The sequence below is a fragment of the Streptopelia decaocto genome (assembly GCF_964273445.1).
Source record: "Streptopelia decaocto genome assembly, chromosome: 1".
Taxonomy (NCBI): Eukaryota; Metazoa; Chordata; class Aves; order Columbiformes; family Columbidae; genus Streptopelia; species Streptopelia decaocto.
The window spans coordinates 84,467,733-84,485,798 of NC_138663.1; the positions used below are offsets into that span (position 1 = coordinate 84,467,733).

Here is an 18,066-nt window from a genome sequence, read left to right on the forward strand (position 1 = left end):
AATATAGAGTCCTGCATCTGGGTAGGAACAACCCCAGGTTCCAGTGTAAGTTGGGGAATGACCCATTAGAGAGCAGTGTAGCGGAGAGGGACCTGGGGATCCTGATGGACAGCAGGATGACCATGAGCCAGCACTGTGCCCTTGTGGCCAAGAGGGCCAATGGCATCCTGAGGTGTATTAGAAGGGGGGTGGTTAGTAGGTCAAGAGAGGTCCTCCTTCCTCTCTACTCTGCCCTGGTGAGACCACACCTGGAATATTGTGTCCAGTTCTGGGCTCCCCAGTTCAAGAAGGACAGGGAACTGCTGGAGAGAATCCAGCGTAGGGCAACCAAGATGATTAAGGGAGTGGAGCACCTGCCTTATGAGGAAAGACTGAGGGAGCTGGGTCTCTTTAGTTTGGAGAAGAGGAGACTGAGGGGTGACCTTATTAATGTTTACAAATATACAAAGGGTGAGTGTCAAGAGGATGGAGCCAGGCTCTTCTCACTGACAACTAATGGTAGGACAAGGGGTAATGGGTTTAAGCTGGAACATAAGAGGTTCCACTTAAACTTGAGAAGAAACTTCTTCTCAGTGAGGGTGACAGAACACTGGAACAGGCTGCCCAGGGAGGTTGTGGAGTCTCCTGCTGTGGAGACATTCAAAACCCGCCTGGATACGTTCCTGTGTAGCCTCATCTAGGTGTTCCTGCTCCGTCAGGGGGATTGGACTAGGTGATATTTCGAGGTCCCTTCCAATCCCTAGTATTCTATGATTCTATGAAAACCTTCCAAAACCCCCTGACTAGAAACACATTGTCAACCTCATTGTCACTGTCATTATATAAGAACTAGCAAATTATACAGGTGACTTTTACACATCACAAGGACTTTCCTTAGTGGTTTCTTGCTTTAGAACAATTTGTTGTGTTATCATCATGAAATGCTTATAGCAAAGAGTACCTCATGCTGTCACTAATCCCACTGCATCAATGACACTATCTGGGACAGCGGTGCTGCTGCAAAGACACTGGTAGGTCTTTTTGTGTGAGACACAAGACTCTTCATGCCAAACCTGAAATATTCCATTAGGGAGAGCTATATAGTAAATAAGTTGCATATAGTAAATAAATTTCATTCATGTCCTGCTTGTTCATCCCTCTACATTTTTGTCTTCAAAATATGTATGGTCTCTGGAGCATATTAGGACTTACCTGTTCATATTAAGACTTACCTCAAAGTCAGAGAGAACAACAAAACTTCGAATGAAGAATATCACAAAGTTGCCTGGGAAGAAAAAAACCCTCAGAACTCATCTGTAGAGAGAAGGAATAAACCAGATTAATATAGACTGTTTTGCTGCTTATTAAGCTGTGAAAGAGGTAAAAGTATGAGGCATAAAGAGATAGATGTGACACATACAGTGGTATGTGCTTCACTACATAGCCAGAAGTAAACTAGATAATCAGAATGATTTCTGAATAAATGGAAATCTACCTGTTATTTTTCTTGAATGTGAATTAAATCTAAGTTGGATACTAGTTTGTATTATCTCTCTTCCTTATATCTTGCATGCACATATAACTTTAAAAGACTTGTGTCTATGCAATTGCAGACCATGATAATGGTTGCTCTTCTGTCATTTTAATCCAATCTGTAGCATATTACTTCTATTTAGCTTCTATTCTTATATCGTCTTTTGTTCAGGCCCCTTCTCATTGCTTTTGATAATCTTGGTTCTACAAATTTGTTGTGATTAAGGTAACCTTTCCAAGCACAGTGGCTTTCACTGCTTGATGGTATTCAGAGAGGGATGAAAGTGCACATACAAGTCACTATCTCTAAAGTATTTCAGACCTAGATATGTATATTTCAAGTAACTGTTCTGTGTCAGATAAGAAAATTACTTAGGGGACAATAATTTGTGGCTGTGAAGATTGCACTCTCCATTTCCTTTCTTTTATGTCTGCATTTGGTTAACAATTTTATTGATGATTTAGAGAATAAATGGCTGATCAGGAAAGAAGAGTTCAGCAATTAACCTTCACTTCTGTCGAGGGTTAAGATTGCGGGGTGACAATAAAACCCTGGCAGATGTATTGTTAACCTCCTCTCCCCCCCACTTCCCCCTTTTTGCCCCTCCCTCTCCCCCCTTCCCACTCAGGACAGGCGATCGGGAGGGAAAGAAGGACAGAGAGAAGAGAGTTGGAAAAATTAAAGATATTTTACTAATGCTACTAATAAGAATAGAGAAAATAATACAAAATATACAAAACCAATCTTGAAAGTCTCAGCAACTGCAGAGCCGGCCACCAAAGTCCTGGATTAGACTCTGCAACCAAGCGGAGCTGGATTCAGTCTCTCACTAGGCCTCAGTTCTCAGGGACGACCAGCCAGATCCTCTCCTAAGGTCGGCCATAAGCAGAAGGGAAAAAGGGAAGAGATCCTCGTGGTCTCCCACTTTTATATGAAGTATTCACGTGAATGGAATGTTATACACAGTTGGTCAGTTTCTTGGTCACTTGTTTCTCGTCGCCCCTCTCGCGAGATGTCCATCCATGCTTATCAATATGTTTGCATTCCATTGCTAGGTTTACCAAAACATGTGTCTGATTCTCCAGGAAAATGCAGTTAATATGAAGGTTTTAGCTGACAGGCAAAATTCACTGAAAGAGAAACTTGTTTTTTAGCAAAACCAGGACAACTTCAAAGACCTATTCTGCCTCTCTTGTTCCAGTTTATCAGCATATTCTGGTTTGTGAATAATCTGTTGTCTTACATGTCCTTTTCCTGTGCTGAAAGCAGCTTGCTTCTGAGGGAAGGTACTGGAAAGAAGTTTATGTAAAGAAAACAACTTTGAAGTGTTATGTCCAAAGTGCTGGTACTGAAATAAATAGCTGAATGGTTCGCTTTCACAGACAAAATATCCAAATAGAAGTCTGTGAGGTTTAACTGTTTAGCTTTGTAACCAGTGTGAATGTCACCCTCTTGTTCCTGGTTTTACACCATCCCTGGAAACATTCAAGGCCAGGCTGGACAGGGCTCCGTGCAACCTAATATAGTTGAAGATGTCCCTGCTCATTGCAGGGGAATTGGACTATATGACCTTTGAAGATCTCTTCCAATACAAACTATTTGATGATTCTATGATTCTATGATTTTACTTCTAGGACTACTAAATGTGGGCAGTTGGAGGGAGAAACATCATTACATAATCATGGGACTGAATTTGTTGGGAGGTTGGACTTTCTGATGAAGCTGTAAAAATAAAAATATCGAAATGTCTTGCTGTGACTGTGAGCCTAACATCACCTGGGTAATCATTTGCTCAAGGTTGTGATAGGCTTACTTCCTTCTCAGTGGGAATTAATGTCTGCAAAATGGGCTTCATGAATTTGGTATCCAGGAACATATGACAGCTACATCTGAGGGTATATAAAGTAACCATTTTGAAAAACTACAGCACTGCTATCTGTGGGACTAGACCACTGAACACTGCTACATCCTAACAAGCTGTTGTACAAAGCTGGACCATAATATTCAGATACTATATGCTCTATGTATATAGGATACATGTGAATACGTTTATAACCATGTACCATAAATTTACGATTCCCCACAAATGCCATGATTATGTTTTTAGTTAGTTATTTTGAGATTTTCATGTGACTGAAGCTACAAGCTGTGAAAAAAAGTATTATTAGCAAGGTTAATATTCACAAGAACAAAACATGCTGGGAACATCTTCAGTAAACACAAATACATTTTCTAAGGAAAAAAAAAATATTACACCACAATTTTAAAAAGTTAAGCAAAAATACTGCTTTTTCCCCTAACTATCATCCTGTCAGGTAAAAAAGCTGAAGATGAAATGTAGAAAACATGCCTTTTTTTATATATATATATATTCCTCCAGTTCATTCAAAAATCAGTGCCACATTTGCCACCTTCCTGTCATAGGTATCAAGAACATTTTACATGAGCGTTTACACCTTCCTGTCTGCAAACCAGCTGTTTCAGAATTATGTTGTCATAGGATTTTTATTTGAAAAAGATCTGATGATTTAGTATTTAGCGATTTAGTATCATTTGCTTGTTCCATAACCTCTTCTCAAGTCAATTCAATTTCAGAAAACACATCCGGTGAGGACCAGTTACACAAAGAAATATTTCAGCATGAGTTTCAGCATGGATTTCATCTATTTCATAGCATCAACAGATGTTGATAAATAATTTAACTCATTTGCAGGGTTTTTTTTGAGTGCTACTGTTATTCAAGGCTGTGTAATAGGTCTCGTTTTGGGACATCCTCAACTCATTGATAGTGTGTCTGCTTCAGTATTACCTGTTCAATGTACCTGAGAGTCATAGAAGTTTCAGCATAGCACAAGACTGTTAGGTCACCGGCAATATAGGTCTGGTACTATCCTCTTCCCACTCAGTCCTAGAATTTCAATCCACATTCATTGAGATGGTTGCTTTTTTCATTTGAACCCATTCTAAATCCTTATTACAGATAGTATTGTTCCACCATCAGCACAACTGATCTTGACTGAATATTGTCTATTCTCTGTTACATTATCCTGGTCACTCCAGTCTTTCCTTCAAATTTCTGGTCTAACTTCTGCCAAATTTACTTAGGGCTGCACATACCTCTTATTTTTTTAGACAACTTTAATGTAAGAAAAAACAGATATATCACTGTTTTGTTTCCTTGTGAGCATCTTATTTCAATAGTATTATTTCCCCATTCTCCATCTGATTAATTCCATCCTCTGATTTAACCATCTTCTAAGGTTAAAGAATTTCCATTACTTTGACCAGAATTTTGAAACCTCTTCTGCACTTGTGATAAGATATGAAAATGCATTGATGTAGTTTGAAACACAGTGCAAAATTAAATAGAGACACCAATACAGGTACCTGTTAAGACTTGAGAAATCAGGTAGCCCAATAGTGGTGAGGCTGCTGCAGCTCTCTGTCTCTAGGTTCACCCACTAGCAAGGCTGAGTGTGTATTCCCAATAGGCATACAAACACGTACACAATATAAATATATGTATACACAAAGCCAACCACACAAACCAAAACAGACAGAAACACTCATGCAAACAGAGATGCTACTAACAAACCTGGATGTATGAACCCCTGAGGCCTGCAGACCCATGACGCTTCCCGGTACAGACCCCCCTCACTCACAGATACAAACCCCCATGCAATCCTTCACACACGCATGTGCACGCCCATACACACACTGGATCTCAGTAATTGGCCTGGGACACTCAATCTGCCCTGCAACTGGCACTGAACTCCCCAGTCCTCCAGTTACCTCAGACACTCACAGACACACTGGAACCCACACAGGCAAATTAGATAGATTGATGCCTTGGGTAATCATCAATCATCAATGAAATTTAATAAGAACAAGTACCAGATTCTGCACCTGGGACAGAGGAATAACAGACACAAGTATAAATTGGGAGAAGAGTGGCTGGAGAGTAGCCTTGCAGAAAGGGATGTGGGGGTGTTGGTTGACAATGTAAGTGAGTCAGCAGTGTGTGCCCTGACAGCCAAGAGGGCAAACCATAGCCTGGTGTGCATTAAAGACAGTATAACCAGCCAGGTGATTGTCCCACTGTATACCTTCAGTACTGTGTGCCATTCTGAGTCCCACAATTTAAGAAGTATGCATCCAGAGGAGGGCAACAAAGCTGGTGAAATGGCTGCAAGGTATGTCCTGTGAGGAGTGGCCAAGGACACCAGGTTTGTCTAGTTTGGAGAAAAGGAGGCTGAGGGGTGACCTCGTTACTCTCTACAGCTTCCTAAATAGGGGATGTGGAAAGGGAGTTGCTGACCTCTTCTGCCTGGAATGCAGTGACAGGATGTGTGGGAATGATTCAAAGCTGCTTCAGGGATGCTCAGTCTTGACATTAGGAAACATTTATTTACTGGGAGGGTGGTCAAACACTGGAACAGGCTTCCTAGAGAGGTGGTCAAGCCTGCAAGCCTGTCAGTGTTTAAGAAGCATTTGGACAATGCCCTTAATAACATGCTTTAACTTTTGGTGAGCCCTGAAGTGATCAGGCAGCTGGACTACATGATCATTGTAAGTCCATTCCAACTCAAATTATTCCATTCCATTCCATTCCATTCCATTCCATTCCATTCCATTCCATTCCATTCCACTCTATTCTATATACACTCTGGATCTCCCAGAAACTGGCCTTAGACATGCAGTCTTCTTGCTAGTGTCACAAAAGTGATTTGGATCATTCATTGACCAAGGAGGAAAGGAACACAAGAGTAAAATGACAAAAGTTTTATTTCATAACAATGAGACAGATACACCTCCACAAGGGAAGGCAAGGTGTCCGTAAGGATGTTACAATATGTCTTGAAATGAAATACTGAGCATAATCATCCAATAACATAAGAAAATCACATTCACTTTCTTTGAAGTATCCTCAAGGATGCTGCTATGTGCTTCCCATGCAGTCTGGTTGTTAAAACATGACCTTCTGTGGTATAGATGTTCGTCTTCACTTGACAAATATGAGTTAATGTTTGTTCTTCTTCTCTAGGGCATCCAGCTCATGTTTCCAGTTGCTTGGCTCTCTGACTTGTGGTATCCACTGCCAGCTGCTGCCACTCAAGACCTTCACTCGCTCCATCTGATGGCATCATAATCACATGGGCCCATAGGACTTGTGGTCTGACTCTAATTGTTGGCAATTACACCTCCAGTCACACAGAAGTGAGAGCCCACTTAACCACAAAACCAGTCAGTAATTGATTTTAATAAGACAGGACAGACTATGGCGATCAGACATTGGGCATGGCCAGACGAGTACATGAACCAGCAATCTGTTTACATGTGACTGGTGTCTTTTGTCCCCTAATTCCTCTATTTTCCCATGCTTCTTCCTCCCCAAGCCACTGTGATCCCTCCTATTACCCACCTTTAGTTCCTCCCTTAAACCAAGGAACCATAATCTGATCAAGTTTTGTACAATACTCAAATGCTTTTCTCCTGCATCCTATGTTGTCTCAGACCCATGTAGGTAGCAACACTTGTGTCTGCAAAGTGATGCAAAGAAGCTGTCTCCTTTACTCACCTGAGTGGCTTTCATGCCTGGACAATGGTCTAATCACCTTCCTATGACAGCTCCGTGAGGAGCTAAATGAGCTTGTGCCGATTTCTCCCAAGGTTAGAGGTAGTTCTCCTGCCTCTCATTTTTCCTCTGGCTATGGGATTGTGGAGATGAGCCTTTAATCATTAATGTAACTGTATCTATACAAACAGATCAAAATGAAATGTACATTTAAAAACTAGGAAATTTATCTGTTCTGCTAGTCTGGGATTGAAATAATGATGTCATACTGAGAATGAATTTTTAAAGCCTTGTTATCCATTCACAGATGAATTGTTTCAGCAATTTCTGTCAAATCTTTCACAGTGGCTGAACACAACCCTTTTGCTTTTCCACTAGTAGCAGTCTCCTACGTTGGAATGCATCATAACGTTATATGGCTGTAGAATGAGTCATAACACTTTACCGACCATAGAAAACTAACATGCATAAAACATATCCACACATCAAAATTATTCATTTTCCATGTGAGGAGTAAGAAGATCTGGGTCACCCAGTAGTCTGCTAATCATTAGGTATGAGGCAACAGAAGGGTGGGAACCTGTGACAGGAGATGGTGGGAAACAGGATTCACTCCCTTCGGTGATACCTTCTCTGAAGTCCGCCAAGTTCTAACATGAAACTGCATTTTCAATTCATTATATAATAATATTAACACAGCTTAAAATATGTCAGATATAATGTACACATTTTCATGTTCTCTAATTATAAAACATTAGGAATTCTTTCTTGTTGTCTGTACGAACTACGTAGTTGTAATTTCCTTGGTCTTTCTTGTGTCAGGTTGGACAACAGTAATGGGCCTCACCAAGTGATACTCCACACATTAGAGAAGTTACAAAAAGCATGCCCTTTATGATGACAGGGAAACAATCTGCCCTGCCTTCCTCTAGCTCATCAACAGCAGCAGATGATTAGAAAATGACACAGATCTAATTGCAAGATTTTTCAGTTCATACTGGAAGGTCTTATGCCTTGAAGAGCGTATCAGCACGTATATGGAATAAGGTCATCTTCCTCTAGAGGTAAGAGCTGTAAAATTCCAGTGTGCACATGAGCTTCCAAGAATATGTGTTTCAGAAACAGGACCACAGTGTTTCATTTCAGTTTTCCATGTTTCTCTGGGGTTAAATTTGGGTTTTTTTAAATAGTTGGGGGAATTAATTACAATCACTCCTTAAAGGGACAAGGAAGTCTTCTATGGAAGAGAGGAGAAAGGAGGGAGGGAAGGGAGGGAGGGAGGGAAGGGAGGGAAGGGAGAGAGGGAAGGGAGGGAAGGGAGGGAGGGAGGAAGGAAGGAAGGAAGGAAGGAAGGAAGGAAGGAAGGAAGGAAGGAAGGAAGGAAGGAAGGAAGGAAGGAAGGAAGGAAGGAAGGAAGGAAGGAAGGAAGGAAGGAAGGAAGGAAGGAAGGAAGGAAGGAAGGAAGGAAGACTGGTCTGCATTGCTGCTCCTGCAAAAAGAGGCTTGCCGCTATTTGTATGCAGAAAAAATCTCAGCTTCTAAGAAGGCTCTGAGGGAAAGAAGTTGGATGTCTGAAGTAACTAAAATGCTACCTACAGCAGAGCCTTTTAATTCATTATATAATAGAATTAAGGAATGGATCCTGATGAACATTGATGAGGGTGAAAGAGAAAGAAACTGGCCTACTGATTGAAGCTAGGTTTGTTCAGCTCCTCAAAGCTGAGTAAAGGAGGAGTTTTGTTTGGTTGTTTTTTTGTTTGTTTGTCTGTCACAGACGTTGCATATGCTTGATCATACTGAAGGCTCCTGGCACAATCATGCACACCTATGTGCACCAAAACCTGTTATCTGAGCTCCCTGGACTCGTTTGAACCACTACATGCAAGATTGCCTCTGCACTCCTCCTGTTAGAGAACTGAATGTGTCCACCTGTAAAAGAAAGAAAGAGAGAAATGAAGAGGGAAGAAGTAAAACAAAACAAAACACACATACACACACAAACCCACACCAAAAAAAAAAAAAAAAAAGGAAAAGGTCTCACAGCTCATAACCATAAATCTCATAACTCTCATTTCTGCTCATACCTATAGTGAATGTCATGACAAAAAGGAGAAGCAATGGCTATCCAGGTATCTTCCTTTCCCTCAACACCACTGACTTCAGATAATTAACCTTCCTTCAGCCAATGAAAACTACAGATCAGTTGAATCAAATATCATTTCAGACCTTCTGTGTCCTCCTGTCATTTGTGGTATCCTTATGCTTACCCCTTATGTGCTCTACAATTTCCATACAACACTTCTTACAAATTACTTCCTTTCTCCCCTCTTCTTTTTACTTTTCCTCTTCCCACTCAAGTAAAACTCATCATTTCTAAATGTGTTTTCTGTAACAACTAAACAACCCTTTTGCATCAAGCCCTGCCAAGCTTCACAGTTATGATCAGACTGTAGTTTTGTTTGTCTCCACATAACAAAGCAACCTTTTAAAATTTTGCATTATTAGATCTTCAGACAACTACTTGTTGTCATCTTATAAATGCTTAGGAACACAAGAAAGTCTTGGACTTCCCCCATCACTTACCTCGTCCTACAAATCCTACCTTCTGTTCTTTCAAACACACATCAGTATGAGATTATACTGAAGGCTGAAGGCCTCCTTCAATTTGGCAAAACAAAACTAGAACAAACCATGTTCTCCTTGCTTAGTAGTTCACACTACGCTACTCAGGAGCCATGAGCATCCTGTCCTGCAGGACTGATGACTCCTTGGGCAGTTGATCCCAACTTCTCTTACGGTTTGCCTCCTCTTTCAACTACCAGCATCAAACATGCAGGCCTACCACTTCTTTGATTCTGCCCAATACCCCAGTTTGTGTGTGCTTTAAAAAGGAGATCCAGTGGGAGAATGGACAGCATTATGAGTGGAATAGTAAAAGAGAAAGTTTGGCATAAAGCTAAGTCTTCTTGTCTATCAACAGAGCAACTACGTTGGTGACAGAGAAGACAAAACTGGAAAGAGCACAGAGAGGAGACAGATAGATCATTTCAGTCAGAAGAGGGCTAGATGGAGGCTTAGATATCCAAATAAAAAGACAAGGAAAGCGTAAGTTTAGTGACTTGCAATACTACAGGCTGAGATGTAGCAAGTATATATGCATGTCTTTCACTTAATCAATATCTAACATTCAAAATATGAACATTGAATATATTTGCTGTCACTGAAGTTAAAAAAATACTTCTTTAACTTCCTTGACACTCTGCAAACAATTAAGCTTAGTAGTTTTGCTTCCTTACAATATACAAATAACATATAGCCAGTCAGTGAATAAAGTGAGGGTCACACACTGGCAGGTCTAAGAAACATAAGCTGCATTTTATGAGGTCAGTGGGACTATATGGGAGGGGAAGGAAGTCTTTCTGGCTGACAATATTTAAGGTACTTTTAATTAACACTTATCGCTACATATTTGATCATGCATCCCAAATGAGCTTGTTACTGGAAAAAAAGTAACTACTACTAGTACTATATAAGTCACAATCATCCATTTTTACACTCTTCAGATTATTAAAAATAAATTATTACATACTGGCTAAAATGAACTGGAAGTTGGTTCTGCAGTTAAACATGGAGAGGAATTGGGCTGAATCTGAGCTACATTAATAACTTTTCCAAATTTGATGACTGTATTCTGTTTATCAGACTGCTGTGCAACAATGCACACAAACTCTATTATATTTCATAATTCTTATCACACCCTGAGAAAAGAACTTATATGGTTAGTTACACTCACTTTAGAACACTTCACTGGCAAAGAAGAAGGGAGTGATAAATAAGAATTAGGCCCACAAATACACATATTTATGGTGATGTTCTGTCAGTAACCAGGCTACTTCTTATAAGAGAAAAATATCTCACAAGCTAAAGTGATAGACGGAACTAACATTTTAAAGGTTAATTAAACATACAATGGGTGCCTACTGACGAACTAACACTTAAAGGCTTAGCCACACAATAAGTGCTTAGTTTAGAGCTTTATGTAAACTTATGTTAAGAAAAACAGAACCCCATCGAATGCCAAGATAAGAAGTTTTACTGCACCTAGCTGTAAACTTGAGGAGACAAGATAAGGAAGATTTACAGCAAAAGGGGCCGCCAGTCTGGTTTCAATCGACTTGGCAGCTTGGGTTCCAGTCAATTCAACATAATGAGCCAAAGGTAAAAAGTTCACTGTGACAAAGCTGAAGGAGCCTTCATCCAAAGACCCCCAAAGACCTCTCCTCAAGACCACCAGATGGCACTGCGCATGCGCAACAGGGCGGGGTCAAGGAGGAGACTATGGAAATGATTACCTGGGACTCATTTTAATAAGAGGTGGGAAAGGTTATGAATATGTATAGGTGTTCCTGGGGTCATTATGAATATGTAACACCTTACTGTATTTAAACACACCTCATATTGTTAGAAGTTGCGCATGAATGGTGGAACGATCCCCCTTGTGCCTGACGTTGAAATAAACATACCTGCTTTATAACTTTGTGAGTTCTAAAGTTTTACGACTTGATAGGTTGTAAAGTTGTTTCCGCGTGTCAAAAGCACACACGCAACTTTACTGCTCCATTTTTAAACTGGAGTGCCTTGACTTTTTTGTAGAGAAAGATAAAGGACTTTAAATTAACATTAATAGACATTCATAACTAAAATATACATAGGCTTCTCCATAGCTTTAACACTATTGACTTTTACAGATATAGGTGAAACCACAGAACAATTCTTATTATCTTTTCTTTACAAGCTTTTGAAGCTGTGTGTGGCAGATGCACACCCCGCCGTCTCTCCCCCTCCCTTCCTTCGATATTGAAGGTGCATACACATCTCCCTCCCCCTCTCCTGCAATGGGGTTAACAGCTTCTTTTGTTTGACCCCAGAGCCTGTTGGCCAGGGTCGTTAAGAGAGAGGAGGAGGGGGCGCAGAGGTGCCAAGGAGCCACTGGGCACCCACAGCCAGAGTGGAGGTGCTTAGAAGCTTCAAGGCACCCCACAGCCGGAGTGGGGGTGCAGAGAAGCTTCTGGAATGCCTACAGTCAGATCTGACAAGGCTTTAAAAACAGGAGCCCCGCCGAGGTCGTGCTGGTTGTTGTGTGGACCTCTTGGAGCGCGGGCCAAAGGCTGTGACCAAGAGCCCTCCCCCTTAGGCAGGATGGCTTCCTAAGGTAATCTCCTGGGTCACGGATTCCCCCACCGAGTCACGTGGGTGAGTGATAAACTTCTTAATAATTCCTTGCAGGATCGCGGGTGCTTATTCGGTGCTTAAATATAAGCATGTGTATTTTCTGTAATAATTCCTTGCCAGATTCAGATAAGTGTATACTTCTTCTGGAGTCAGGGATGGCTCTGGCATTGTTTTTGGTGAGCCACGTGAATGCACACTGTGGATCTCCATTGTCATTATTTGCTGCACCTCAATAATTACCTCGACTGATATTCAAACCTGTATTTATATCACTATTGGAGAGCTAAAATCCCATTTTCTACCGGCTAATCTGCTGCACCTTCTTTACCGAAAAAAAAGTTTGTTTTGGACCCTGTTTCCATCTAAACTAACTTTGGGGTGCCTCTGTGACAAGCTGTTTAAAAGAAGCTAAAGAAGAGTCTGGTGGACAGTGATTATAGGAATGTACTTATAGTGACATACATGTGATATATGATAACACAGTTTTATTTTAATCAAACTCTGAACTTTTAACCTAGAACATTATATAAGCCAATAAGTTCTTGTGTGCATAAAAATATTAATATAAGAGATGGCTTAGGGGCTTAGCTTTCTGTGGATTTTTCACTGACCAGCATTCCTTAGACTGATTATTGTTATCAATATCATTATTATTTTCCCTTTCTGACCTATTAAACTGTCTTTATCCTAACCCAGGAGGTTTACTTTTTTTTTTCTTTTCTCCTGATTCTCTCCCCCATCCCACTAAGGGAAGGAGTGAGCAAATAGCTGTGTGTGGTGTTTAGCTGCCTGCTGGGTTAAACCACAACTGAGGTGGATAAACCCCATTCCATATACCCCCGAACATGCAGATCTTAGAGAACTCCCTCAAGAAGGAGAGGGCAGCTTTACGTATTCCAGTGAAACCCATTTTTGAATGTAAAATAATATAAAAAAATGCACAAAAGTTGTCAGAGATATTGGCAAAAATCAATAAAAAGCCCTGTGATTAACTCGGGATTTCTTTGGAACTTGGCAGTAATTGTCTTTGTGATCTGAAATAAAACTCCTGAGAACACTTTGGAAATGATGGATTCCTTTTCCGGTCAACTTCCAGGATTAACAAAAGCCTGTATTCACCAGGAAGCAGTCTGAGGCCCCTACCTTCAGTGAGGACAGGAAGAGACAGCTGAAATCGGCAGAGCTCTGCTCAGCTGGGTCAAGGGCAGCTTTTGTGCAAGAGCTGTGTGCGCTTGGCTCAGTATGAGGCTATAGGCACCAGTAACACACCCCTTGTGTCATTACCAATGAAGGTCCTTGTGCTCACTGTGAACTTACTCTTCTTACAATTAGCCATGACATCTTTGTGCAGAATACTCACGCTATCTGGTGCAACACAAACCACCAGAGCTGGGAAAGCTTCCTCATGGCTAAGTGCTGGTTCATATAAGCCAGGGGTATTAAACTCATTTTCACCGGGGGACAGCCTTGTGGTTGCCTTCAAAGGGCCAAATGTGATTTTAAGACTGTAGTCCTACATAAGAGTTGTTACATTTATGCAGTCCTAAAATTACATTCAGCCCTTTGAAGGCAACCATGAGCCTGATGCGGTCCCCTGTGAGAATGAGTTTGACACCCCTGATATAAGTATTGCCACTTTCCAAGAAGCTGGACTGATGCTCCCTGAAGCTGAAAAATGAAACGTGAAGGCTAGCAGATCATCTGAGAGTGCTCATCTGGAAGAAGGAAGGAGAAAAAAGAGAGAAGACATACCTCTTGGTCCAGACAGCTCAGTTCTGGTTTTATATTCAGCAACTGCAAAGAGGAACAGCAACATCCATGTCAGCATATTCCTGTCCTGCAACACCACTGATCTCAGCAAGAGATATTAGGCCCTTTGAAGCCACATGTTCTATCTGTTGCCTTGATTTTACTTTTTCTCCACAAACCTTTCCATTTTCCAATCTCTGAACATTCCATTATTGGCACAAATGTTGCTAAAGCAAGGCTCACAGATAGCCATGAACACAACAAACAGCTGTTCTGCCCACTCTTGGGTGAGGTCTGAAAACCACAACCACCCCCTAGCCCAGAACCCTGCTTACTGTCTGCCTAGAGAGGCCTCTGACTGTTCCATAGAGTATTTATCTTGTTCTGGAAGTCCTGCTTATATTCTCAAGACCATTGCTAAGGTGTTCCACTACAGAGTTGAAGAGATCAAAGATGCCATGTCAGCTTGGTGCTTGACCTCACCAGGAGGCCTCTAAGGCTTCCATATTCTTTTCAAATACAGTCTTGTATTTATGTGAAATGGTAGCCTTTTCTTGAAGCTATTTTTTTTCTCTGAAACTGAGAATAACTAGTCAAGGCTGCAAACTTTTTCAGTTACAGACAGAAATCTTTTAACCACATCCATGTTCATCTTGTTGATTGTGAAACCAGAAAGCACCTCACTGCAAAGCAGGGTACATTAGCAACTATAAGGATGCAACAGCTGTACCATAAATTTACATGCACAAATTCTAAATATATCTCTATATTAAAATATATCTATATAAACCACATAAATATATTTATTTGGATACCCTGGCCAACATGCTGCAAAGCACAGCCACGAGTTCACCATTTTTGCTCCCTTTTCTACAGCTGTTTATTGTTCACACCTTGTGAAAACTGTTACTCTTTTTATGCAGGAAATGAGCTTCAGTGCATTGTGGGAACAGCAGGATGTGCAGTTCCAGCTAAAGGACCTTGGACAGGTTATACAGAAGTATGTTTTTTATGAGTGTAAGGAGTGATAGCCCAGGCCAGTGAGAATGATATCTCGGGTCAGAAAACTGCCCCCATATGTAGGATGTGTGAATGTTGGGCCTGGGCATGTGAATGAGTGGGTCGGAACACCGCCCACAAGATATGCATGGGAATGTGACTGAAAACAGTCACAATATGAGTGTGGTGTGTTTGGGATAACATTTTTTGAAAAAACATCCAGGCTTATATCTGTAAATCTATAAATTGAGAACTGTTAATAAAAGTCAGCTCAGCCTGGCTCAGCTCTGCCTGGCTCTGCTCTCGCTGCTAACAAGAACTCTGTGCCTGTGCGTCTCTGTTTGCATCTGTATGAATCATTCTCATGGCTGCTGTGCATAGTTTTGTATTAACAGTATTAGAGTTTCTTTGCTTTGTTGAGGTGTAATATTTTTATTAATAGATCAACTGTATTTTCAGAAGGAAACATGGAAGTTGAAGCCTGCATGAAAAGCAAGATTACAGTCATGACAGCTGTTCTCTCTGCCTGACACTTCGGAGCATACTGAAAGGATGCAAATGAAATCTAACTATGTACAGTTCTCAGAAGCATAACGGTCATTGATAGGCCTTGCAAAAGTATCTCCACAAGATTTCCCATAAGAGCTGCTGTATTTCTAGGATGACATCTCCCTGCTCTTATCTGTACAATGACTGAATTGTTGTCTCAGTAATGCTAAGGGGATCTAAGAAGGGTTTCAATCAGTGTCTGTATTTTGGCAAAGTAACATAGCCTTGTGTCATTGGCAAAGACCTTGAGCTGGCATTTCCTGAATGACACTCTGCCTTTAAAATGCTCCCAAGAATCTTTTTGCACCAATCCAGTGGTCACTAAGTAGGAGAGAAAGCATTTAGATGAGCCAGCAGGAAAGTCAACATGAGAACAGGCAATTTGTAAATATGTTCCATGGAAGATCACTAGTGCTTTTTCTAGCAGCAAATGCAAAGTAGAATCTGCAGGGTAATGGTGCATCTCACCCAGCAACACAACAAAAAGCACCTCCCAGGTAGGCAGCATGCAGCATCTCCTAATAACTGAATGCACCCTGGCACTTCAAGGAGACTCCAATGTTGCTGCTTGAATAAAAATGACTCCCTCACTAATACTCAGACTGAGCTGCCTTGCACTCTGGTTTTGCTTTAGAACTCAACATCACCTTCCTCCTGCACACCTCATGTGACTTTATTTAAAAGGTGTCTCTCCTACGTTACTGGCTCTGGACGTGGACTCCTGCTGCCCTCTAGTGCTATATATATATATATATATATATATGTATGTTTTGTTTTGTTTTGTTTTTCTTTTTCTTTTTCTGTCTGCAAAGAAGATAATATTAACACTAGCTGAAGGGGCTTTGGATCATCTGGCAGTGGTGCACAACTTTGAACAGATTTCTATGCCTAGATCCCTTGTTTTTTAAAGTGTTTAGTCTAGTCTTCATGTATGCGTTTATACACCAATTAGTTAGCAAAAAAGACCAAATCCTTACAGTATCACGTTGTTAAATTTGTTTTCACCTGAAGACAAATTCTCAAAATGAATTTTGAGATTAATTTTTTCTATGGTTCTGACTGGTAGATCAAAACAAACCACACACTAATCAAGAAGAAGCTGATAAAATGTGGAAGTATTCTGACATCAGGCCTGTGAGAAACTGCAAGAGTCAACAGCGTGACAACAAGCGTTGGTGGAAAAATACAAGAAGCAAGCACTGTATGCCACTTGATACATCAAGGACAGAGGTATTGATACAGGATTGACACATCAAGGACAGAGGGGTGGCTCGTGATAGACAAAAAGTGCTTTTATGGCAGTAACTTAGGTGGGAACACAAAATATATCGCTTATGTAATGACCAACTTACCCCAAAGTACGCACACCAGACTTTAAAGCCTGTACCTTCTAGAGATTGTTCAAAATGTGCAAAATGCAGGCACTGGGCAAGTGAATGTCGTTCAAGGGTTAATATAAAGGGGGAGCAATTAACCCTTCTCAGGGAAAGAGAAGGTGGGGGCCAGGACCACATGCCCCAAACAATCAAATAAATGCAAGTGGAAATTCATGGCCCATGATCTCCTCCCCGCAACATCTGGAAGTGCAGCGGTACACTTGGCCACCAGCCAATCAGTGACAATAATTACTACTGTAGTAGTGCTTATTCCCACAGGAGTGTGGCGGCCTTTAGGACCTAGCATGCATGCTTTGTTAATAGGTCGATCATCTGCTACCAAATTGGGTTTGTTTGCCTTACCTGGAGTAATTGACTCTGATTATCAAGGTGAAATCAAAGTTATGGCATGGACACCCATGCCACCTTGCTACATCCCTCAAGGTCAGTGACTTGCTTAGTTAATACCATTCTATAGTGCCACCCCTGCAGGGAAAGGGCACCAAGGAGATGGTAGCTTTGGAAGTGCAGGTCAGCCCCAGATTTTCTGGTCAAAAACTATTCAGGCAGCACAACCTGTGCTTACGTGTTCCATAGATGGTTGGAAGTTTCAGGGTCTCCTAGATACTGGGGCTGATGTCTCTGTCATTTGCAGCTCTGAATGGCCTGTTGAGTGGTCCACTGTCACTCCCGCATCCACTATTATTGGAGTGGGTAGTATTCAACAGCCACATCGGAGTGCATATCTGTTAACTATACTTGGGCCTGAGGGGCAGCATGCACAAATTGCACCATTTACCATGCCTATACCATGTACTTTATGGGGTGGGGATGTATTAGGCCAGTTTGGCACTGTAGTACACATTGATTCTGAACAGCCAAAGTCTTTTTCCTAGGGGTCATTTATCAGCTCTTCCAAACACCCATGTAGGATGTATGCAAATTGAAATGGACAACAGATAGCCCAGTTTGGGTAGATCAATGGCCCCTAAAAAGGGAACGGCTGGAACAGCTACAGAAATTAGTTCAAGAACAGCTAGCTGCAGGACCTATTTTTCCAATGTCAAGTCCTT

At 41.2% G+C, this 18,066-nt stretch overlaps 2 long non-coding RNA genes across 2 annotated transcripts; one reads left to right on the top strand and one right to left on the bottom strand.

Moving 5' to 3' along the window:
• Positions 1-6,344: 6,344 nt before the first annotated feature.
• LOC309452542 lies at positions 6,345-14,105 on the bottom strand. The gene is made up of 3 exons (XR_014186575.1): positions 14,073-14,105; positions 8,914-9,017; positions 6,345-7,267 (listed from the first exon to the last, which is right to left on the bottom strand). It is a non-coding gene; the product is annotated as an uncharacterized lncRNA (long non-coding RNA).
• Positions 12,182-16,341, top strand: LOC309452549. The gene is made up of 3 exons (XR_014186577.1): positions 12,182-12,341; positions 14,993-15,069; positions 15,528-16,341. It is a non-coding gene; the product is annotated as an uncharacterized lncRNA (long non-coding RNA).
• The last annotated feature ends 1,725 nt before the right edge of the window (positions 16,342-18,066 follow it).